This window comes from Symphalangus syndactylus, chromosome 8, assembly GCF_028878055.3.
Source record: "Symphalangus syndactylus isolate Jambi chromosome 8, NHGRI_mSymSyn1-v2.1_pri, whole genome shotgun sequence".
In the NCBI taxonomy this organism is placed as follows: domain Eukaryota; kingdom Metazoa; phylum Chordata; class Mammalia; order Primates; family Hylobatidae; genus Symphalangus; species Symphalangus syndactylus.
In genome coordinates, this window is record NC_072430.2 from 12,080,184 (window position 1) to 12,105,763 (window position 25,580).

A 25,580-nucleotide genomic window follows, 5' to 3' on the forward strand; every position below is an offset into this window, starting at 1 on the left:
TGGTGGCTGTGGAGGGTGAGACGGTCCTGCTGAGTCTTGGCCTGCCAGGACCTCGAATGCGTTGACATGCCAAGGTGGTGGATGCAGGTTTGGCCAAAACCTTCCTGGGAATGGGGAGGGGTCTGTCTAGGTGCCTGGCACCCGACCCTGACTACAAACAGCTGAAAACAGTTTTATAAAATGGTATAAAATTGTTTACCCACGAATACCTATCAAGGTCTTAAGGAATTAACAGGTCAAAATTTTTATTCATTCATTTATTCCTTTGTTTTGCTTGTTCATTCAGAGGCAAGGTCAGCATTTGAGAGACTGGAGGCAGGAGAGAAGCCGCCCGTCCACCTGGCCCTGGAGCTGGTTTTGCCTCTCACTGAGCCAACTGGAGCGTGGCATGGTGGCCTCAGGGCTGGGCATGGAAGGCCGACTCCAAGGCTGACTCCGAGCCGCCTGTCAGTGATGTGCAAGTCTTTACCCTGCTGTGAGGGGCAGGAGGTCAACTGAGTCAAGGAGAAAAGCCAAGAACCAGATCTGTACAAAAGAGAAGAAAAAAGTCCTGCTGACAGCCTGGGAGTGAGGCTGCCTTGCACAGGCAGAACAAATGAATAAATGAATGAATGAATAAAAATTTTGACCTGGTAATTCCTTAAGACCTGCTGGTTGCTGCAGAAGTTACTCTGGATGTCTGTTGGGGGGCACTGCTGCTGTGGACTCCAGGAAGCCATGCAAATAAGCTATGGTGTGCACTAGAGGGGCGGTCTCTCTCACTCCGGCTGGAGTCCTCCCACCAGCTTCTCCATTGTATGGAGCCAGGTCTGCAGGGACACACAGAGGAGCTGTTAGGAGACCCTGCTTGCCATCAGCTGCTCAAAAGCCCAAGGCTTGTGTCCTCAGGGTGGGGGCAGGGATTAAACCCACCTCCTGCCTTGGCCCCAAGGGGTTGGCCAGGCAGTTCAGGCAGAAGGGCAGCCCCTGAGGAGTCATGTACACCATGACTCGTGTGGACATGAAGCCCATGTTCCCACTACCAGGTTGGTCAAAAAGACGGCACGCTTTGAGTTTCCTTTTAAACGGTGTTTACCTAACTCACAGTTCCCCAGGTTCCTGGTAGAATCAAATGCAAATCACCTTTGTCCTAGACCTCTGTACGCCTCATGAATGAGTTTTCCAGGTCAGTGAGTAGACCACAATCAAACCAAGCACACAGGGGAACCTGGCACCATGATTGAAAGCCATGAGAAATGTGTGCAGAGGCATCTGAGTGTACTGGAATTCTCAGACATGGATTGTACAAAGCTTGCTGTGCTCAAAGACGGCTTGGAAAAGCTGATAGGCCAAACAAACTTCAACCTAGTACCAAGTAGAACTTCTAGAAATGAAAAAAAAAAATACAACCTTCAAACCAAACACTTCAGAAGTAGTTTGGCAGCCACGCTTAGACACTGCTAAAGAGAGAATTTGTGAACTAGAAGATCGGCGAGAAGAAATGATCCAGGCTGCCCCCCAGGACAAGAGATAGAAAATAGCATCAGCAGCTGAGGAGGGGGCCCCAGGCAAGGGCCTGGCAGGGGCTGTCCTGAGGCCCAGGGGAGCCCATCAGGCATGGGGTGAGCAGTGAGTAGGTGCGGCAGGTATAGCAGGTGGCATAGGTGGGGCTGGGTTGCCCAGTTACTTCTGCAGGAAGTGTCCCACAGGCCTGGCCCTTCCTGGCTGTGCCAATGTGCTCCCCAGATTCTGGGGAAGCCCCTGTAACCTCAGGGAGATGCATCTGGCTTGGAGTCTCACAGGACATAGTCTGGCCTCCATGCCTGTGTAAGGGTGTGCGGCTGTTGGAGGTGGAGGGGTGGCACTCAGGGAGCATGCATGCACCAAGTGTGCATGGGTTGAGCTGAGAGCCTCTGCAGTTGCCTGCATGTATCCATGGTGGGCAGGCCTGCCGCCCCCCACCCTGAGCTTGCCATCCAGTGTCCTGAGCCCACTGGGAGTTCATGGCCTCCCTCCACCCCATACTCAGTCATAACCCCCCACTTAGGTGACCTTGCACCTTTTCAGGCCTGGCTGGTGCCTGGCCATGGCCAGCCCATGTGGATGGCAGCGCCTAGAGGTCCAGGCCCAGCCAGCAGGCTTCCTGCTTGCTGTCTCACGCCATGTCAGGGCAGACGATGGGGCTCTTCTTCATCTCAGTGCTACTGCCCCCATGGCGTGGTCATGAAGCCGGGCTAGGTTCTGGCCCAACCCCCTGGGGTGAGCGTGGCAGTCCCCGCCCTCAGACCCTAGGCCACCTCCACGCTTCCCAAGTGCCACTCGCCTGCCTCACAGAGTCTGCTATACAGAGGCCAGGGTCCACAAGTGAGGGTTAGGCCCAGGGTCCATCCTGCTGCCACCAAAGCCTTGTTCCCTTGTGGGTGGGTGGGTGAGTGGCTGCCCCCAGAGAGGGCGCTGTGTGCTCAGCAAATCTAGCAAAGAAAGGCAGGCTCCCTGGCACCCCCAGGCTGGTGCCAGGCTCCTGGGGCCCCTCTGGCTGTGGCTGCAGGAACCCCAGTGGTCACCCCTACTCTGGCCGCTGGGCTTGGGACCTGCGCCGCTCCTGTTTGCCCCTCAGGACACTCAGGCATGCCCTGCTACCCATCCTGGCTGCCGAGTTCCTGGAGCCCGCTGTGTCCTGCCATGAAGCGGGGGCCCCCGACGGCCAGTCTCCCCGCCGCCTCCACTTTCTTTGCTCTGCCTGTTGACAGGTCTGGGGCTCTGACCTGCCGTGCAGAGGGAGAACTCCTCTGTCACTGGGGCACATGTCCCCAAAATGAGCACCTGGGCCTCCCCAAGCCTGGTGGGCAGTGAGCTTGGGGGACATCAGGCTCCGAGGCATGTGCCGGGGACCGGCGGGGCAGGGCCTGTTCCCCACACTTTGGAGCTGCTCCCAGCTGGGCCCAGAAGCTACATGGCTGTTGGCTGTGCGGCTGGGATGGGAAGGGTCTGGATGCAGAGGGAACTTTGAGGTGGCCACTGCAGCCCCAGAGGGGTACCTGGCTGAGAAGGCCCTGGGCAGCAGGCGCTCACTCAGGCAGAGGGTACAGGGAGCCGCGCCACCACCCCTGCCACCACTTTCCAGGCAGAGTGACCTGTGCACAGAGGCCAACCTGCAGGCTAGATGACATGGGCGGGGCCATGTGCGCACATGCCCTGGAGATTCCTGCCTCTTCTCATTCCCACACCGTCAGAGCAGGGAGCAATGAGTCGGCCCTGCCTGGCCTGGCCTGAGGGATGCATCCTGACTGCGCCATCTGACCCAGCCTGGAACCAAGTCATGGCAGGGGCCTGCTGTGGGTGCAGAGCCCCTCTCAGGTGGTGAAGCAGCACCTCCCGCACCCACTGCTGCCAGGGTCCCCTGCTGCGTCCTTGCTGTTCGGCCCCTGGGACTGCGTCTGCTGGTTCTGCTTGGCGACAGCTCTGACTGCTGCATCTCCGAAGAAACCGGGCCCCAGGGCGCAGAGAGGAGGTTCCACACAGGAGCCTGGTCCCTGGGGTGGCCAGACCCATTAACCCCTGCAGGCCAGGCAGCAGCAGCTGGGTGGTGTGGGCCTCATGGTGGCCACAGGCCCAACTCCAGCTGTCCCAAGACCCAGCAGGGCTCACCCCTTCCCCATCAGACCCCCAGACCCAGGGTCTTCCAAGGAGCCCCTGAGGTCAGCAGGGACCTGCGAGGTCTCGGATGGAGAGCGTCTGGATGCCAGGGCTTGAAGACCTTTATACAAAAGGGGAAACCGAGGCCCGGCAGGAACGGACCTGCCCTGTGACATTCCTCACGGTTCCCCAGCCCTGGTGGATTCAGGGGCTAGGATGTGAGTCTGGGGCCGGCAGGAGGCAGGGAGCCACGGGAGGGCTTGCTGGCGACAGTGGTGTCAGTGCGGCTCTGGGCCAGGGGGCCAGGACGGCAGCTAGGTGGCACCGGGGGCTTCTCCTCGGGGCAGAGTAGCGCTGTGGAGCATCTGTAGGGGCAGAGGCAGCGGCCCTAGGAAGCTCGCTCTAGGCTAAAAGGTGTGGCCTGTGGGGGTCACCTGTTCAGCTGCAATATTGTTATCCTGCTGTTGATCTGGGAACCAGGAAGCGGCTGCTTGAAAGCCTTCTGCGGAAGAAGGAAGCCCAAATGGTGAGGAGGATTCTAGAAGCACGGAGGAGGCTGGAAAAGGCTGCCGAGGGGCCCCTGGGGCTGCAGCATCCGGCATCCTTGCTCCGATGGAATGGCCAGGTCGCGTCCTTGTCCATCACAGGTTTGGGGTGGCCCAAGGGGGCCTGAGCCCGAGGGCTGGCAAGGACACATCATCATGGAAGCCAGGAGCCCCCGAGACCACAACAGCCCCGAGGGGCTCGGTAGCCAGAGATAGGCCCTGCCTGGACCCACAGCGCGCAGCCGCAGAGGAGTGGCCAGGCGCTTGGCTCCTCGTCAAAGATGCTCGATTGACGTGATCAAAGTGCGGCACAAAATGACTTTCCGGTGCTAGAGCCCTGAGGTCCCAACGAGTAACCCACCCGGCAGCAAAACAGAAGAACGGCGCGGGGGTGGGGGGACGGGAGCGAGTGCCCAGACTCACACGAGGGCCTGGAGCCCGGGACGGGGAGAGGAGACGCGGGACACAGCCTCTGAGTACCAGGAGCTGCAGACGGAGAGGGAGGGACACACGGAGGTGAGAACGTTGCATGAAAGAGAGAGCATTTCTCTAAGTGAAGCCGCGAGCCGGCCAACCGAGGGGCCCACCGGCTTCGGGCTGGGAACCTGGCGCCACGGCACGGCCTGGGGAGAAGGAACCCTTCCGAAGCCACAGGCAGATGTCCCGCCAAGGAGGAAAGAGAACGGACTGTGTGGTGAGCTAGTGCGGCGAACCCCTCAGAAAGAGCGCCCCTGCCCCACTGTGGGTGGCGGGATGGGGGTGGGGTGCAGACCCTGCAGAAGGAAGGCAAATGCACCGGTCCCTTGAGAAGGCGCTCGGCAAAGCCACTAGTTTCCAATGCAGGTGCCCTTCGGTGCAGCAACCTGGAGCGCCAGCTGCGAGGGTCCCAGGCCTAGGAGGGCTGCAGCTGCACAGCCACGCGTGCATGGACCAGGCACCAGACAAGGCCACCACGGGCGAGGCCACCGGGCTGTGGGGCCCCGCAGGGCAGTGCGCAGGTTCACGGAGCAAGCACACTGCCGCAGATTGCTGAGATGTTGCCACTTTCGGGGGGAGCTGGAAAGGAGGAATTCAGAAACAAGCCACCATACGATATGATCTGTGCTTGTGTTTTTTTCTTTTTTTTCTTTTTTTTTTGAGACAAGGTCTCACTCTGTCACCCAGGCTTGAGGGCAGTGGCACAATCATAGCCCACTTCAGCCTCGTCCTCCTGGGATCAAGGGATCCTCCCACCTCAGCCTCTGGAGTAGCTGGGACTACACTACAGGCACGCACCATCAGGCCCAGCTAATTTTTTAAAAAACTTTTTTGTAGAGATGAGTTCTCTGTATGTTGCCCAGGCTGCTCTCGAATTCCTGTCCTCAAGTGATCCTCCTGCCTTAGCCTCCCAAAGTTCTGGAATTATCGGAGTGAACCACGGCCCCCAGCCCCATTTTAAACATTCTTTTTTTTTTTTTTTTTTTTTTTTGAGACGGAGTCTTGCTCTGTCGCCCAGGCTGGAGTGCAGTGGCGCATCTCGGCTCACTGCAAGCTCCGCCTCCCGGGTTCACGCCATTCTCCTGCCTCAGCCTCTCCAAGTAGCTGGGACTACAGGCGCCCGCCGCCACGCCCGGCTAATTTTTTTGTATTTTTAGTAGAGACGGGGTTTCATCGTGGTCTCGATCTCTCCTGACCTCGTGATCCGCCCGCCTCGGCCTCCCAAAGTGCTGGGATTACAAGCGTGAGCCACCGCACCCGGCCCCATTTTAAACATTCTTAAGTGTACAGTTTAGTGGCATTAAGTACATTCAATTGTTGTGCAATCATCATGGTTTGCCTTTAAAAATTTCTTTTGTTTTTTTTTTTGAGACAGGGTCTCATTCTTGCCCAGGCTGGAGTGCAGTGGTGTGATCATGGCTCACTGCAGCCTCTACCTCCTGGGCTCAAGGGATCCTCCTGCACCAGCCTCAACCTCGGCCTCCCAAAGTGCTGGGATTACAGGTGTAAGCCACCACGCCCAGCCTCTCTTAACCATTTTTAAGTGTATAATTCCACAGAGCTAAGTCCATTCACATTGCTGATGACACTGGCTCTCCAGAAGTTTTTCATCTTGCAAATCTGAAACTCTGTCCCCATTAAACACCAACTCCCCATTCCCTTCTCCCCGCAGCCCTTGGCATCCACCATTCTACTGCCTGTCTCTTTGAGTTTGACTACTTTGGATGCCTCGTGTGAGTGGAGTCAAGCAGTGTTTGTCTTTCTGAGCCTGGCTTGTTTTGCTTGACTTCATGTTCTCAAGGTTCATCCACGATGTTGCATATGGCAGAACTTCCTTCCTTTTTAAGGCAGAATCATAGTTCCTGGGACGCACAGACCACACTTGGCTTATTCAGTCATCTGTTGATGGCCCCTGGCTGCGGTGCCTAATGCTGCTGTGAAGATGACTGTGCAAACATCCCTTTGAGACCTTCCTTTTGGTTTTGCTGGGAGTACACCCAGAAGCAAAATTGTGGGATCCATTCTGGGGTCATTTTGCTTTTAATTTTTTGAGAAACTGCCATACCTGTTTCCAAGACAACATTCCCACCAGCAGTGCACAAAGGTTCCGATTTATCCACAGCCTTAACTTGTTTTATTTTGTTTTGTTTTGTTTTGTTTTAATAACAACCATCCGATTGGGTGGGAGGTGGTATCTCACTGTGGTTTTGATTTGCATTTCTCTAATGATTAATGATGTTGAGATGATCTGTGTTCTTTTTTTGAGACGGCCTATTTTTATATTAATTGTACTATTTTTTCCCTTTTTCTGAACCCACACTTATTAGAGTCTTTGTTATGAAAAGAAATTTTGGACTAGAGCTGATTGTAAACGTTTGTAGAGAAGAATTTAGAACAATAATTTTGAATGACAAAACTTAGATTAGTCATGGTTAAAATTTGATAAAAGTTCCCACGGTACAAGGAAATGTAGTTATTTTTGTTACCTGCAGCATTTTAAGATAACAATAAGAATCATGACTGACTGTGTCACATGAGGACTATCCGGCTTTTATAAAGTTTATGCAATCTTTAAAATACTCACATTAATAACATATCGATGTAAACATAGGTTTAGAACAGGTTTTAATATAACAAGTTATGACTGATATTTGGTTTTTTAAAATTTACATAATTTTGGAATATTTATATCAATAATATACCCATAAATGTAATTGAAGGAAGGTCTAGCATCACTTACCATTTGACAATGTTTCCCATACAGTTTACCACAGAAGTCTAAGCATGTAATTCAAAAAGGCTTAATTTAGGATTTTGGTCCTGGAGAAACCTGTAAAAAATGTCAAAAAGTTTAAAGCACTTGATCAAAACAGAATCACAGGTCATTGAAAAATAATAGTTATTTGTTTAACCAGAGTGATAAGACCTCAAAGGCAATACAAAAGTTACATGGATGTAAAAGCCTTAACCCTTTCAAAGCTCAGTTCTTCTAAGTAATCAAAAAACTAATAAAGACAACACAGGAATTATCATGACAAAATGTAAAATCTTGTGTGTGTGTGTGTGTGTGTGTGTGTGTGTTTTAGGCCAGTTACTAAAAAGGTAAAGAAAACGTCCTGTAATGTGTGATTGCTTCTCCTTATGGGAAGCCCATTTAGGTAACCTAGAAATCAACCTCATTAAGAAAGGTTATTTGTACTTAATCTGACACAGGAAGAGTGTGTCCAGGGTAATGAGTATACACTACATTATAGGAGAGTGTAAACAAGAAAACTAGTACCTTGAACGGGGCATACATGGCTCTTAGCAACGGCATGGGAAGTATCCTGGTTACATTGAACAATTCAGACATATTAAGAAAAGCCAGCCAGGCACAGTGGCTCACACTGTAATTCTAACACTTTAGGAAGCTGAGGTAGGAGGATCCCTTGAGGCCAGGAGTTTGAAACCAGTCTGATCAATATAGCAAGACCCTATCTGCACACACACAGACACACATACACACACACACACAAAGAAAAAGAAAAGCCAAATGTGATCAAGCCACTGCACTCCAGCCTGGTGACAAAGTGAGACCCTGTCTGAAAAAGAAAGGAAACAAAAAGAAAAGCCAATGGCACAGAATCCAATTATACTGGAGGAAAACATTGCTTTCTAAACTGTGAAGATAAGCATTTAAGCATCAGACCACAACAGCAAAGTTAGAACAGGAGGTGATGAAAAGATTTAAGGACAGAGTTATAATCCCAGCCAAATAAAAAGATATGCCTTTTCAAGGGGAAAAGGAACAGAAGGCAATGATATATGGCTGCAGATCACATGGCAAAAGTTGAGCTTCTGAGATGTAAATTCGAGAAGTTTAAAAAAAAACAGATAAGAATCAAAACCTCTTATAATTTTATGAAGAGCAAATCAAGACTTTAAGAAAACTCTGTTCTAATACAGGGAACCAATTTTTAGTTTTGTAGTAGTGTATTTTTAATATCAAAACTCAAACCTTAGAAAGATTGTTATAAATAATTATTTAAAATTATAGCTAACTTAATCACATACAAAATTCCTTTTATAAAATTTTCTTTTCATGAACCTTATCACAATTTACACAGGCCATTTAAGTTATGCGTGGACTTTTTGCTTTGTCCTATAATCAGTCATTTTACTTTAGGACAAAAACTTCACCATACAAGATTCTTTCTCATACAAAATTATTCTATCTTTTTTAAACTTTTCTTACCAAAAATACAACTTCATATCCATAAGCTTCTTTACATCTCTCCCTTCTACTTGCTGGCTTCTTTTAATTTTGTTTCATATTTTCAAAAAACCTGAAAATTAGACAACAATTATTTTTTCTTCATAAAGAACATATTTTTATGCCTTTTAAATAATTTTTAAATTAAAAACACATTTTTGGCACATTTATATACAGAATCATATATAAATTAGAATTTTTAACTCTTAGTAAACTTAAATTTAGTGAAAACCTAGGAATCCAGAAATCTCAAATTGTCTGTCACATATTAGAATTTTATTGATGAGAACCATATTGTAATTTTATTTTTGAGATGGAGTCTCACTCTATCACCCAGGCTGGAGTGGAGTGGCATGATCTCGGCTCACTGCAACCTCCTTCTCCCAGGTTCAAGTGATTCTCCCACCTCAGCCTCCCAAATAGCTGGGCCTACAGGTGCATGCCACCACACCAAGCTAATTTTTGTATTTTTGTAGTGATGGGGTTTTGCCATGTCAGCCAGGCTGGTCTTGAACTCCTGACCTCAGGGGATCTGCCCGCCTCAGCCTCCCAAAGTACTGAGATTTCAGGCATGAGCCACCATGCCCAGCTTATCTTATAATTTTTAGAAACATGTAACATAATTTTTCTTAGTTGGAAATGGAGACATTTAAGATTTCAAACATGAAAAGTTTATTTATAGGCATTTATCCCATTGACATTTACTTGTTTAGTAAACTGCTTTTCTAGACTTTCAAGGTAAGGTCTTTGCCTAGATTAATTATAAAAACTGAGATATTAGACAAAGTGAATCATTTTCTAAGTTATTTTCCTGCTAACCATTTTTACAGCCTGTGAATATTAGGTGTTCACCTAAGTAAGAACATTAAAGTTAAATATATATGGCTATTTTTCTGATAACTCAGAAGATTTAGCTGTTTTTATTAAACCAACAATAGGAAATAATTTTTCTTATAAAAAATTACACAAAGATCATTCTGTTTCTGGCTAGGTTTATAGTTTTATAGCCTTCATGCTAAACCCTGACACCTTAAAATATTTATTAGCTCATATAAACCTGTCTGACCACTCAACCCCAGGCAAAAACGTATGCTGACAATTCTGAAGACATTTCTAGTTCTTATTTTACCACTAATTTCAAAGCCATCTTATTTCTTAGAGATTTACTTAAGTCAGATGAACTTCAAAAATATTTGGGCTTAGGCTGGGTGCGGTGGCTCACGCCTGTAATCCCAGCACTTTGGGAGGCCAATGCGGGTGGATCACGAGGTCAGGAGATCGAGACCATCCTGGCTAATACAGTGAAACCTCGTCTCTACTAAAAATACAAAAAATTCGCTGGGCGTGGTGGGGGGGCGCCTGTAGTCCCAGCTACTCAGGAGGCTGAGGCAGGAGAATGGCGGGAACCCGGGAGGCAGAGCTTGCTGTGAGCCAAGATCGTGCCACTGCACTCCAGCCTGGGCGACAGAGCGAGACTCTGTCTCAAAAAAAAAAAAAAAAAAAGAAGAAAAGAAAAGTCAGCAGATTCAATGTATTCAGAAAGAAAAGAAAAAAAGAGCGAGAACTTAGAAGAGTCTACATGTTAACTCTGTAGTTGCAGATTGGTTGCTTGAGCTCTGAATTTGCTGTGATGTTATTTGTCCATCAGTTTAAACGTGGACAAGAATGGGCAATAGTATGTAGCTGGCTGCAGTCCCAGAAAACCTGGCATGCCTTAATGTTTGAAAATCCAATTTTTGGTCATTTCAGTGTTAAATCATTGTCTCTGTTTCTCCCTCTGGTTATCTAAAAACTTGTGGGGCCTCAGAGTACTGTGTGACCAACCCTCATGTGTGTCCCCAGAAGAGCCGATTGTCAATTGCTTGTGACAAGGAATTTCCTACAGGACCTCTGTGTGTTGCAAGGATTGCACCTCCAACACTTTCACGAGCCCCTTATCGCCGAGGGATGCCAAATCAGCGTCCAGTTGGAAGGAGCAAATATTCCTGGTCTTTGGAGTTGACTCAGGTCAGACTCTCATAGATTTTTAATAGCTTCCGTCCTGCTGAGCCTTGCTTACAGAGTCAAACGGAAAGGGGCAGCATGGGCACAACCTAGCCAATCAGATGCCTCACGTGATCATTTCTTCCTAGTGTGTTTCAGCTGGGAGAAATCCCCTTCTCAAGAAATAGAAGTCGCAAGGAAGAACTTCCCCTTCATCAAGGAGTCACAGCAACTACGTGTGAATAAATCTCCAGAGCACCAGCTGTGTGTGAGGAGAGACTCAGTGGTCTGCAACCACTGGGGAGCCAGAGGGACTCAAAGGGCCCGTGCTGGTACCAAGGCACCGGGTCCTGGTGATGTTTCGGACAACTCTGGGCAGTTGGCTTGGAGTTCCCTCGTGGTCACCATGATTGTTGACTAAAGGAGAAAAAATCAAGCTTTCAAATAACTAAAGTTAGTTGTATTCTGAAGTCTTACTGAGGACTACAGATTGAGGCCTATAGCCTGGGAGCAGCTCTGTCAGTCTGCTCCAACAGTGTTTCAGCTCACTGCTTGTATACGGAGTGCAAGAGCTCATCAAACATGCTCGGATGTGACATTGAAGCAGAGTCACATCAAGGTTTGGTGGTAGAGCACATCTGCTTATAGATGACAGAGGCATCATCACAAACCCCATCAGATATTATCTTATGTGTAGGAAAAGGCAATAATTATTTTTTTTTTTTTGAGTCAGGGTCTTGCTCTGTCATCCAGGCTAGAGTGCAGTGATTGATTTTTTAAAATTTAATCAACAATCACGGTGACCATGAGGGGACTCAGAGCCGACTCTCCAGGGTTGTCTGATCATAGCTAACTGTGTAACCTCAAACTCCTGAGCTCAAGTGATCCTCCTGCCTCAGCCTCCCAAGCAGCTAGGCATGCACCACCATGCCCAGCTACTTAAAAAAAATTTTAAGGCCAAGCACTGTAGCTCACGCCTGTAATCCCAGCACTTTGGGAGGCCGAGGCAGGTGGATCACTTGAGGTCAGGAGTTTGAGATCAGCCTGGCCAATATGGTGAAACCCCATCTCTACTAAAAATATAAAAATTAGCTGGGCGTGATGGGGCATGCCTGTAATCCCAGCTACTCAAGAGACTGAGGCAGGAGGCTCACTTGAACCCAGGATCGCTTGAACTGAGGGGGTTGCAGTGAGCCAAGATCCTGCCACTGCACTCTAGCCTGGGTGACAGAGCTAGACTCTGTCTCCAAAATAAAAATTTTAAAATAGAGACAGGGTCTTGCCATGTTGCCCAGGCTGGTCTCAAACTCTTGGCCTCAAACGATCATCTGACATTGGCCTCCCAAAGCACTGGGATTACAGGTGTGAGGCACTGCTCCTGGCAGGGGTTATGTATCTTTGAAGGAAAGTAGTGACTCAGGCAAGAGACATGGGAGCCGGGCACTCTGTCCTGCTTTGTCTTCAAAGCATCTGTCTGGAGAGCTACACATTGTGGAAGAGTCAGGGCTTTGTGAAATTATACTGCAAGCAGAAAGGAGCACACGTGGCTTCTTACGTTTGCTACTTTGTTTTGCAAAAGTAACACTTGTGCGTTAGAGAGGATTTGAAAAGGACGAAATACAGAAACTAAGGGGGAAAAATCCATCATCCCACTACTCAGAAACAACCACAGTTAATATTTGGGGATTTTTGTTTTGTGTTCTGTCCTTTTATTCTATTTAATTTTTTATTGTGGTAAAATCACATACTATAAGATGTACCGTCCTAACCATCTTTAGGTGTGTAGTTCATGCTTCGTAGTTTTCAGTTTATACACCTGACCTCTCTTTTGTCAAATTTATCTTTAGTATTTCATACTAGGTGATGCCTTTGTGGGTGGTGTTTTAAAATTTCTCAATTTCCAATTGTTTCTTGCAAGTACATAAAAATACAATTGACTTAGCCGGGCGTGGTGGCTCACGCCTATAATCCCAGCACTTTGGGAGGCTGAGGCAGGCGGATCACCTGAGGTCAGGAGTTTGAGACCAGCCTGGCCAACATGGTGAAACCCTGTCTCTACTAAAAATACAAAAATTATCCGGGCGTGATGGGGGGCACCTGTAATCCCAGCTACGTGGGAGGCTGAGGCAGGAGAATCCCTTGAACCTGGGAGGCGGAGGTTGCAGTGAGCTGAGATCGTTCCATTGCACTCCAGCCTGGGCGACAAGAGCAAAACTCCGTCTCAAAAAAAAAAAAAATACGGTTGATTTTTGTTTAATGCTCTTATATCCCACGACCTTGCTAGATTCCCTTACTTGCTCTGGCTTCTGTCTTTTAGAAAACTGACACGAGCTCTGCTAATGATGGAGTTGTTGCCTGAGTCATCCAAGCCAACCTGCTGTTTCCTAGACATGAAATTGCCGGGTTGCAGGACAATGAAGCATTTTGAGTAAGTGCTGCCAAACTACTTCCAAAAAGCGCTGCTGACTTATACTACAGTATGGGCATTCCTGTCTTCCCCACCCCTCTAGGCAGGCTGTGGGATTTGGGGCAGAGCCATGGGGCTGTCTGTGAAACAGCTCCCGGTCCTGCACCTGGCTCTGCCCTACAAGCGTCATCCTCACGGCTTTTCCAGGCATCCTGTGGGCGATTTATCTGCGTGTCAGCAAATGGAAAGAGGGCTCTGTGTCAGTTCCTGCCCTATAGCATGGAGTATCATGTTAAAGGACACTTTTTATGCTGTTGTCTAAATACAAACGGCTGCAGGCATTGAACTAATGGACTTTGGACAGAGTCAAGCAACTCCACAGTGAGGGACGAGGAGGCGACCTACCCCACCTGGTTCTCACCCTCCTGTCAGTCCTTGCTGGCCAGGGCCCAGTCCATCGCATTCTGCTCGCCCACCTGACCTCTGCAGCTGGGTGGCCTTTCATCCTACTTGATTGAATGGTATGAAATTGCCTCTTGTTAGTCAAAAGAGCCATCTATCAGCAATTTCGTGTAGTTCAACCAAATTATTTAAGTGCAGCTGATGCTCAGCACCAATTTTCTCAGCACGCGGTTCCCGGGGCAAAGGAGCCCGTCAGGGCCCAAAGCATGAGAAACAGAGGGGTCCTCCTCACAGCGGCCTTTCCTGACCAAGTGCATCCTAAGCTGAGCAGCTAGAGGGGCAGGGAGACCTCACCTTCCTTATCCTTCTTCCTCTCCTCTGGAAATAGCAGAACCTTCCAGTGGCTTTCCACCTTATTCAGAGAAAAAGCCCAAGTCCTCAAAGGTCACCCCACGGTCCAGCTCCCCGACCTCCACCCTGCCCTGGCTCCTGCTGGCTCCTCGGGCGGCCTCCCAGGCTGGCCTCCAGGTATGTGCACTTGCCTACTCCCTCGTGTCTGGAAGCCTCTGCCTGTTGCCCAGCACCCCTCCCTCCTCCTGGGAGTGTCTCTGTGATTCACGGCCCCACGGTGCCTCTCATTGCTGGAGCTGTTTATTGTCTGTCTCCCCCGGAACCCAAGGGCCAGTAGGGCAGAGACTGAGACTGGATCTGTCTTGTCCTGTCCCCAGGTGTGACCTGGTATGTCGCAGACACCCAGTAGATACTTCGTGCACGAATGGATGAATATCAATGTCAAATTACTTTTCATAAAATTTCCCTTTTTGGCTGGGCGCGGTGGCTCACACCTGTAATCCCAGCACTTTGGGAGGCCAAGGCAGGTGGATCACCTGAGGTTAGAAGTTCAAGACCAGCCTAGTCAACATGGTGAAACCCTGTCTCTACTAAAAATAAAAAACTTAGCCGGGCATGGTGGGGGTTGCCTGTAATCCCAGCTACTCGCAAGGCTGAGGCAGGAGAATCGCTTGAACCCGTGAGGCGGAGGTTGCAGTGGGCTGAGATCGCGCCATTGTGCTCCAGCCTGGGCAACAAGAGTGAAACTTTGTCTCAAAAAAAAAAAAAATTCCCTTTTCTTGTCCCTGTTTTGCTTGTGCCTAAGGGTGTGTGTGTAGTATACTGTTGGGCAATCCAGGATCTCCTACACCTGCTTCACTTCAATTTAGCTGTTACATTTCAATACCAAGTGGGTTTGTTTGTTTGTTTGTTTGTTTTAGAGATGGGGTCTTGCTCTGTCACCCAGGCTGGAGTGCAGTGGCATGATCATGGCTCACTGCAGCCACGAACTCCTGTGCTCAAGTGATCCTCCTGCCTCAGCCTCCTGAGTAGTTGGGACCACAGGTGTGTACCACCATGCCCAGTTTCCGAGTGTGTGTGTGAGAAATAAGAACTCACAGGTGCCCTAATACCTGGATTCTGACATATTTGAAAAGAGTGGTATAAAATGCTTCAATCACTGCTGTCCTTCAGCATTGCATATTGCTGTGGAGAAGCTTGGGGTCAGCTGTTTTTCCCTCCTTGTGGTAAGTTGATTTTTCTGCCTGTGTGGCTGTAGGATTTATAGCAGATGCTGTTTCTGGCTACTCAGCCCTTACCAGCTCTTCTCACTCTCCTCCGTACCACTGGGACCAGAAGTCTGAAAACTACATTCCCCAGACCCACTGCCAGATGGATTTCCATGAGGTTCTGTACTTGGAGGCACTTGTGTGGGGTTAGAATGCAGGGGCTAGGAAGGACCACTCTGCTTTTGAGCTTGGCAGCAGCAGCAGCTGTCTCAAAGTGACGTCGTAGCAGAGGAGCTCAGGCTCAGATGATGGAGGTTTTGCAGGGTGGAGGCCACCCAATGCCCATCCCTGGTCGTGGCTGTGCAGCAGGTGGGATGTGTAGCTCAGGCTCCTACAGGCATCGTAGCTACTTCCTATGGGTCGGGATCTTTGAGCAACACCCCTATCCCCTTGTATTCTGTACAGATTCTCTGTATTAAACCCTTTCTGTTAGAAACACACAGAGTGGTTTCTGTTTCCTGTCTGCACCCAAGCTGATCCACACTGAGCATCAGGAGTGCATCCAAGAGAAGGGCCCCAATCTGTGCTCTGTGGAGAACCCTGACCTGCATTCTGTGGTTGCTTCACCCAGGGGTCCAGATGTTGAGACTGAAAAAGGCTCACACCCCCAGAGCGTATGGGAAGTTGTGTTCTCAGATAGTGAACTTTCTGAGGAGGCAGGGCAGGCGCAAGCTGGTCCCGAATGGTTGAGCAAAGAGGGCATGCACTGCAGTGGTATTTATTGGGGCTGGGGCTGGAGCTTGCACGGTCTGAACTTCCTGCCAAGGGAGAGACAACACGGGATTTCTTATTGGCTTGCTCAGATGCAGGGCAAAAGGTTGCGGGGGAGGGGCTTACCTGAAAGTTGTCAGCAGTCAAAGAGCAAAAACGGAGTCAGACTCTATAATAATCTGGGGTTGGTTCACATGACTGGGCTCGAACGTGGCGATGGCCTCATTCTAACGGAAAATGGAATGCGATGGCCTGTATCATCCCTACGAACATTCACCCAAATTACCACCTGGAGTTGTCTGCAATGAAATGCTGTGATAGGCTGTTGGGGTGGCGCATCAGTTAGCCAGAGCTGTGTCACAGCCGTGCACCTCCGTGGCTGAAGACGTTAAGTGGGCGCTTACTGTTGCTTGAGAGGTTCTGGCTCAGCTGGGGTTCTGCTGATCTGGACCTGCTCTTTGCTGAGTTTGCTTATGAGCCTGTGGCCGCCTGGCAGGTCACCTGAGGGTTGACTAGTTTAGGGTGGTCTCACTGTCACCTCTGCGGGTGGCTGAAGGTCAGCTGGGGCAATGGGAGTGACGGGGCCACAGTGTCCCTCATCCTGCAGCGCTCCAGCCTGGGCTCGTTCCCATAGCAGCACGGCAGGAACAGAGGGAGGAGTGTTCACCCCTGCCCTGTCTTCTCCTTTCTCTCTTTCCTTCCTCTCTTTCTTTCCAGCTTTATTAACATATATTTCATATACCATAAAATACACTCTTATCTACGGCCATACCACCCTGAACCCGCCTGATCCCGTCTGATAAAATGCACTCATTTCCGGCATACAATTCAATGACTTTTCACAAATGGAGAGTCGTGCAATGGTAGCGACTCTAAGCTTAGAACACCTCCATCACCCCAAAAGGAGGCTGCACACCCCTGCAGTCACTCCCTGTTCCCACCTGTGGTCCCCGGGGACTGAACCGTTCCATTCATTTCCTGTCTCTGTAGATTTGCCTTTTCTGGACATTTTATATCAGTGGGATCACAAGATCTGTGGTTTTTTGTGTCTGATGGCTTCCACTCAGCATAATGTGATGTTATTCCATGTATCAGAACTTTGTTCCTTTTTATTACCATATTATATCCCACTGCATTGAATAGACCACACTGTTTCTCCATTCACCAGTGGACAGACACTTGGGTTATTTCCAGTTTGGAAGCTACTATGAATAAAGCTGCTATAAATATTCATGTACAAGTTTTTATGTGCAGATATGTTTCCATTTCTCTTGGGTGGATACCTAGGAGTGGGATTGCTGGGCCATATGGTGACTCTATGTTTAACAATCCAAGAACCTGCCAAACTGTCTCCAAAGCAGTTGCTGCACCATTTTACATTCCTGTTACCAATGCGCGAGGGTTCCGGCTTCTCCACAACCTCTCCAACTCTTATCTGTCTTTCTGATTACAGGCATCCCAGGGTGTGCATAGAGGTATCTCGTGGTTATAATTTGCATTTCTCTATTAACTAATGTTGCCAAGTATTTCTGAAAGCATCTGAATATGTCCTTTGGAGAAATATCTCTTCAAATCTTTCAGCCATTTTAAATTGGGATGTTTGTCTTCTTACTTAGTTGTATGATACAGGCAACACATATTATTAATATAAGTCCTTTAGGGAATATATAAGATTTGAGTGTTTTCTCGCATTCTCTGGGCTGGCTCCTTGTTGAAAGATCGATTGACCGTAAATGTAAAAGATTACTTATGGATTTTCAGTTCTTTTCCATTTATCTGTATGTCTATCATATTTCTAGTACCACACTGTCTTGATTACTGTGGGTTTGTAGTAAGTTTTGAAATTAGGAAGTGTGAGTCTTCCAGCTTTGACCTTTTTTAAAGATTATATTGGCTATTTGGGGTACTTTATTGGCATGTCAATTTCTAGGAAAGCCAAGAAAACGAAACAAAACAAAGCCAGCTGGAATTTTGGTAAGGACTACAATCAATTTGTAGATGAATGTGGGAATTATTGCTATCTTAACAGTGTTGAGTTGCCCAATCCATGAACATGGGATGTCTCTCCATTTAGATCTTCTTTCAACAGCATTTTGTAATTTTCAGTGGACACAATTGCACTTGCTCAAGGGGTCTTGAGATCCATTCCTGGGACTGTTACATGACATATCTAACACACTCTGTTGGACACAGTTCGGGGGTGCACACACCAGATACAAGACATGGGGAAAGAGACTACCCCTGTTGGTAGGAAGCATTGTAAGGCCACGTGGTACAGATTGTGGATCCAGGGATGGTGAAGAAATGTGGCCATTGCGCTCACCTTTTTAGCACAGGTGTGAATGATGACTATGAGGAATAAGGATTGGGCAGCTGCTGATGCCTGCACTGGGGAACTTAATGAAAGTCAGTGCCAATCCTGTTGCTAAATGTCGTCATTTACAAATGACTAAAAATGGAGCATCTATCATAGCCCTAACCACTTACCTCGTGTAGCCTCAGCAAATTGAAAGTCACCCCAAATTGGCCTTGGAGGTTGCAGAAGTCCAAGGAAAGCTGAATCTAGAGCCTCACCAGGTCATGTATGTGAAAGTTAGCATCAACTGGGGAAGAATAGGGTCCTGAGAATCAGAATGAGAATTTTACCTGGGTTGGAATGAGTCTGATGAACTTGAAATTCCAACCCCCCTCCAGACTCCCTGGCTGGCAAAGTAGCCTCTCCTCCCCTCTGTGTAGACTGGCCTTCCTTTGCTTGACAGGTGAGTGGTACAGATTTTAACCTTGCCCAACAGGAGGTCCGGTCTTTGCGTTCAGCTCCTGGGTGCTAATCTCCAGGTCCTTAGGATGTCCAGCCTAATAAGAGGGTCTTTGTTTCTGTGGAGGTTTTGGGCCACACCAGACAGTCTACACTTACAATGTGATTTATGGTGGGAGTCTCGGGTCACATGGGATTGCCTGATGTCCAGAGGGACCAGAGACTGAGGTTGGCCATGAAGGCAATCAACCATGGAGTCCAATAAAGACTTTGGACACTGAGGCTCAAGTGAGCTTCCCTGCTTGGCCATACTCCATGCAGACTGTCACATATCAATACCAAGAAGTCACACCATCCACAGCTCTGTAGGGAGAGGACACCTGGAAGCTTGCACATGGTGGCTCCTGGCCCCTGACCCCAGTGCCTCTTCCTTTGGCTGCTTTTAATCCATATCTTTTTGCTGTAATAAACCATAAACACGAGTATAACAGCTTTCAGTGAGTTCTGTGTTCCCTTCTGGTAAATTGTTGAACCACAGAGTGATCTTGGGAACCCTCCAAACCTACAGTGGGTGTCAGAAGTAAGGGCAGTCTTGCAGAATGCAACTCCTAACTTCATGCCTGCCCTGTAATCACCTCCCCCAAGGCAGTTGTTTGCTGGAGGATTCTCCCTTCTCACAACAGCCTCAGCATCCCTTTTTGCCTCTAGATTCGTAACTCAAGGCAGATCCCAGCATGCCCCTTGGGGACACATATAAAGTCTAAACCCAATGAGAGATGGTTGACACCCCAAAATTCATGTGGGTAGAAATCCTTGGGTTGAGTGTGGGGATGGCTTCTGTCCTAGTCTGTTTGGTCTGCTTTAAGAGGTTACCATAGACTAAGTGGTTTACAAACAAGAGATACTTATTGTTCACAGTTTTGGAGGCTGGAAGTCTGAGATCAAAATGCTGGCAGATTCCGTGTCTGTTGAGGGCTTGTTCTTCATAGACAGTGCCTTCTCACTCTCTCCTCACATGGCCAAGGGTGAACAGCTTCCTAGGGCCTCTTTTAAAAGGCACTAAACCCACTCATGAAGGCTGTGCCCTTATGATGTATTCACTTCCCCAACTCACCTCCTAAGACTATCACCTTGGAGGTGAAGACTTCAACATATGAATTTGGGGGGATTCAAATATTCAGTCCATAGCAGCTTCCAAGGGTGGGTCCGGTCACGCTTATCCATGTGTATTTCCTTATTGGAGCTGCTGGCCTGTGGGTGATTGCTTGCCAGTGAGGAGGGGTCACTGGTTTGCTTGGTTAGACAGCCGAGACGTGCACTCAGTGGCCCTCACTGACTGAGGTTAAGACGCCAGCACACCTCTGGTGTAGCTGAGAAAGAATGAGAGGGCTTAGGGAATGGGATACTGGAACAGTTTTGTCCTGTGTAGCTCATCCCTGCACCTCTATGCCTTGTAGATGTTCCCACCTCTTAGTGGGTGGATGCTTTCCTCTGAATGGGGAAAGGAATTTTACTCCAGAGCTCGGCCTCAGAGACTAGCTAGCCACGTCATATTTCTTCATTCCTTTAACAAATGCTTTACAGTGTTCACTCTATGCCAGATCTTGCTCTGAAAACTTCGCAAAAATAATTCACTTAATCAACCCGCAGCACCACAGGTGTTTTGCTGGTGATACTCTTATGATTCCCATTTTGCAGGTAAGAAACAGGCATAGAAGGGCTATATGGATGGCCATGGCCACAGAGCATCCTGACTCCTTTCGGGTCACTCAGCATGAAGCTCCCACCTGCACAGAAGGGGGAGAGGCCCCAGGCCCGCACCTCTCTCCTTGGCATGAATTTGGTCTCCCAATGTCCTGTGAGCACATACATGGACAAGAAGCACATGAGCCTCCCCAGAGCAGACAGGATTCTCGAGGATGCTATGCCAACTCTGGAAGGGTGCCCCTGCTGGGCGCCTCTGCCCTCTCTTGTCCCCCTTCCTGCGGGACAGACCCTCACAGGCCCAGCCTTGTGCAGAGCCCAGTTCCAGTCCCTGTCTGGGCAGAGCCTGTGGCCTGGCTGTGTCCCCAGAGCCCAGTGCCTCCCAGACGCAGCTGGGTCGGACAGCCCTGCCCCTGCGGGTCCACATCGGCTCATCTGCATTTGGCCCCATCCCTCCTTCTGACCTCCCAACTTGGCTATGCATTTTATCCTCATTTTAGAAAATCAGCACTTCCGGCGCTTGGGGTATAAACAGAGCTCCCGGCCCTTCCTGTTCAGGCATCTTGGGCAGGAGAAACCAGCCTTTTGCCCGGGGCCTAGGGGTCCACTTCAGTCTTCCCAACCACAGCAAGGATTCCGTTGTCAGGAAGCACCTGCGCACAGAACATTCTCCTGGTGCCCGAGTGCTGGACGTTTCAAGCTGTTGCTGTGGAGCCGCCTGTGTGCAGGTTTTTTTGAGGGATGGCTCTAGCACTGTGGGTGTACCGTGTCAAGAGCGAACACGTCTGAAGATGTCGGTGGGGGCAGTGGCGCTGCTCTGCACAGAGGCTGTACTCTGTGTGCGCTTGCCCAGAGAGGGAATAGAGTCCCCTTCCCAGCACCGGGAGTGGGTGGGGTTCCTATGAAGAACAAAAATATGTGACCTTATTTGTACCCCAAGCTGGTAGAACAGGTTGCACTGGCTATGTTTGTCTATAGTGTCTTTTGCCATGAGATATTTTTAATTTTTACATGGATAAATCTGTCATTTCTTCCATTATGTATATTGCAAATATATATTTTTTTTTTTTTTGCAAATTCAGAGTTCCTGGTGGAGTCTTTGTGGAGTAAAAGTCTTAAATGCTTATGGTCGAATCTGTCCATCGTTTTGGGATGTATGTTGCAAGAAGCGTTCCTCGGTTTGTTCACTGTGGTTCTCTTAACTGATCAGAAGTTTGGAATTTTTGTGTAGTCAGGTCTGTCAGTCTTTCTTTGTGGCTTCTGTGCTTTTGTGGTGGGGTTGTTGAGGAGGACCACAAATAATAGCCCATCCCTCCCCCCACACACATACACACACCAAATTCAGACCAAGTAAGACCCATGAGTCAAACTGGTGGAAATGAAAATCTGGTTCAGTACTGACAGGGCTGGGTTGAGGCTGTGGATTGGATAAGCAGCTGCCATGGGCTCCATGGAGTGTGCCCCTCTAACAGACACCCTCTGGTGACAGTTGGATGGGAAAAATGAGGTAGAATCTGTCATTGTTGCTTCCCTCGTTTTCCACTAGCAAGCCCAGACAGGGAGATGGTCAGCATTTCTGAGGTAGCAGTAACAGAAGCCTCAGAGTCTCACCCCTAGACCTCATGTCATAGGATACTCATTTTGCTGTTATTTGTCTTGCCTAGGGAATATGGTCCTGGAGCCAAACATAGGGGCATCTTATGGTTTCCCCAATTTCTAGACTGTGGCAGGAATGGAAGCTTCCTTGAGAGGTGCATTGGATATCTTTTTGCTGTGTCATGAATCATCCCAAAGCTCAATGACCATGCATTCAGGTCATGACTCTGTGGGTTGACAATTTGGGCTGGGCTCAGCAGGATGGTTTTGCTGGGCTTGGCTGGGTTCACTCTTGCATCTGTGCTCAGCTGTTGGTTCTGTAGTTAGTTGGTGGGTCAGCTGGGATCTGGCTGGTTCTTATTGGCATCACACACAGGTCTATCAGTTGACTGGTTTGGGGCTGGGGTGCTTCAACACTTACCCAGTTTCTTAGCCTTGCCAATGCTTGTTCACATGGTCCCAGCTCTGCAAGAGCACCAGAGCAGGAGCTCCACAGCTTTACTTTCAATACCTTCTTTGGTCAAAGCTAGTCACAGGTCAATCCCTAATGAGGGGGTAGGGGAGGTGGCAAAATTGATCTACTTCTTGACTGCAGGAGCTGCAAAGGATCTGTGGCCATTTCTAATCTACCACAGCAGGACAATTCTGGAGTACCATTGTGAGAGCCGTTGCTGAGGCTCCGCTGAAACCCTGCTCTTCCCGCTGTCACAGTGCCCTTAATTCTCTCCATTCTGCCTTGATTCAATCCCTTTCTACCCAAAGTAGCCAGGATAAGTTTTTGTCATCCACAGCTGAATCCTGACTCCTACAGTATTTGATACCAGAAGTGACTGCAGAGAACAGACCTTGGAGGGTGAGATTCTGGGATGGTTTCTACGACCTGGTTGGGTTTGGGGGCCATGAGGATGAAGGGATATTTGGAGTCCATGGCATCTGGTGAAACAATTAAGTAACCACCCGTGCTCACCTAGAGCGAAGCACCTGTGCAGTGTGGGTCTGGTGCTGGCAGCACAGTACAGCGGGCAGGAGGGGCACAGGCCTGTGGGATGGGGTGGCTGCTCTGAGCTGCACTGGAGAGTCTCAGGAAACAAGATGACATAGTTGGGCTTTTCAAATGCTGAGCTCAAGGCATGGTCAGAGAACAAGAAGGTATCCATAATCACGGAAAGAATCTCTTCTCTCTGAAGGCTGTCGAGTCTGATGTGCCCTCAAGTCAGCCTCAGGGCATTATTGGGAGGTTTGCTGAATGCCGACGTAGACTGGACTTTCATCCTTCCTCAGGTCTCTTCTGTGAGAATCAGGGCATGGACTGGGAAGGTGTTGGACCCCAGAATCAGGAGGGGGGCGATGAGCTGCATACCCTGACAATCACACCAAGCAGAAGTAGCCCCTGTTTGATGGGTCTGGTCCTGCCTTGTTTGAAGACCTCGCTGTGACCTCACCTGATGTGGTCACTTTGCAAGCAGGTGCTGATTGCCATCCCACTCCACCACCACCAACCTCACCACTTCCAAACCTGCAATTAGAATCAGATCCCAGCATGTCCCAGGGGTATCAGCACAAACCTAATTTGGGAAAAGAAGGCTTACACATCAAAAGGTTTGCAAGATTTGTCATTTATATTGTTAGAAGACTGGGGGTGTGTGGGGGTGGGGGGTGGCTTCTGCAAACACTAGACCTGGGAGGGAAGCACAGACTTAAAAGATTAGAGTCTGTCAAGCTGTGTGCATTTACAAGAGATTCTGAATTCAATCTTTTTAGCTCAAGAAGCTGGAAGTGGCCGGGCACGGTGGCTCACGCCTGTAATCCCAGCACTTTGGGAGGCCAAGGCGGGCGGATCACGAGGTCAGGAGATCGAGACCATCCTGGCTAACACGGTGAAACCCTGTCTCTACTAAATATACAAAAAATTAGCCGGGCGTGGTGGCGGGCACCTGTAGTCCCAGCTACTTGGGAGGCTGAGCCAGGAGAATGGTGTGAACCCGGGGGGCGGAGCTTGCAGTGAGTGGAGATTGCGCCACTGCACTCCAGCCTGGGCGACAGAGCGAGACTCCATCTCAAAAAAAAAAAAAAAGCTGGAAGTGCTTCTAACATTTTTCTTCGTTGGTTGATTGAAGCCTGAGCTCCAGAGTCACCTCCATCAGTGGAGGCTGAGCCGCTGAAGTGCCTTGGCATGATGTAGAGGAAGGAAAGAGGCACTCATTCCCTGACTCTCCCCCATGAAGACCCTGAGGAAGAGCCCCTCACCATGGCCTGGGAAATAGGCAGGAGAGCAAATGCTGGCATTTGGGCCAGCCCTGAGGCTGTCCTTCTCAGGTGGGAGTGAGAGAGGGAGATGCTGATGTTAAAACGGCTCCCTGCCTGCAATGGGGATGATGGGCAACCACATCCTAAAGGGTCAGATTGTAAAGAGAGAAGCAAAAATGAATGGACTCAGGTTGGTTAGAACAAATAAGTAACTCTAGGAGCTAATTATTTGGGGACGAAATCAAAATAAAATAGAAAAACAATGAGAAAACCCAATCAAGGAGAGAAAAGAGGCACTTGCCCTCCACGTCGCCCGCCTGGCCCTCTTCCAAGCGCACGTTCCTTCCTTTCGTTCCTGCTCTAAAACTTTTTAATGAACTTTCGCCTCTGCTCTGAAACTGGCCTCAGTCTCTCCTTCTGTCTTGTGCCCCTCAGTCAAATTCTTTCTTCTGAGGAGGCAAGAATTGAGCTTGCTGCAGACCCCTACAGACTCGCCACCGTTAGCTCAGATTCCCACCACCAATAGCATATGTTGGTGCCCTGTGACTCGGGTAACTCTGCCACTAACATACTCTGCTGCGTGACTCTAATATGTTGCCTAGTGGTAAGAGGCCTCTATGCCTCACCTTCTGCTAGAGGCATTCAACCCCCATACGCAGTTTTCTTCTCCCCTTTCTCCTGCTTGCTAACCAACCCCCAGGACGATTCCTCTTGGCCATAAGTGACTCTGCTGCCCTGGCTGATTTCTCAGCTCACCCCGGCAGGTGGCTTGCCAGGGCGGAAGGGATCTTAAGGTCCTCACCAAGCAGATCGGAGGTTCAAATTGGGCCCTCCTGGGCAGGAGGCTCTCGACAGTGGTGAGGCTAAGGCCTAAACCCATGCAATGTCTGGGGTTTCCTCTGCTTTTTCAACAAAAATCAGCTCTTTTCCCAAAAACCTGCACTGCCCATTCTCTTAATTTCTCTTTGTGTTCTGAAAGGGCCTTGAGCACCCAGGCGGAACATCTACCTCTGCTTCCGCCCCGTGTGCCATGTGACTTCTTAAACACACTCCCTGGCCGGGCGCGGTGGCTCATGCCTGTAATCCCAGCACTTTGGGAGGCGGAGGCGGACGAATCACGAGGTCAGGAGATCAAGACCATGGTGAAACCCCGTCTCTTAAAAATACAAAAAATTAGCTGGGGGCGGTGGCGGGCACCTGTAGTCCCAGCTACACGGGAGGCTGAGGCAGGAGAATGGCATGAACCCGGGAGGCGGAGCTTGCAGTG

At 49.2% G+C, this 25,580-nt stretch overlaps 1 long non-coding RNA gene across 1 annotated transcript; it reads left to right on the forward strand.

Annotated features, from left to right (window-relative positions):
• The first annotated feature begins 13,262 nt into the window (after window positions 1-13,262).
• On the forward strand, window positions 13,263-23,596 carry LOC129487377 (uncharacterized). The gene is made up of 3 exons (XR_008659302.1): window positions 13,263-13,300; window positions 22,858-22,919; window positions 23,348-23,596. It is a non-coding gene; the product is annotated as an uncharacterized lncRNA (long non-coding RNA).
• Window positions 23,597-25,580: the final 1,984 nt, after the last annotated feature.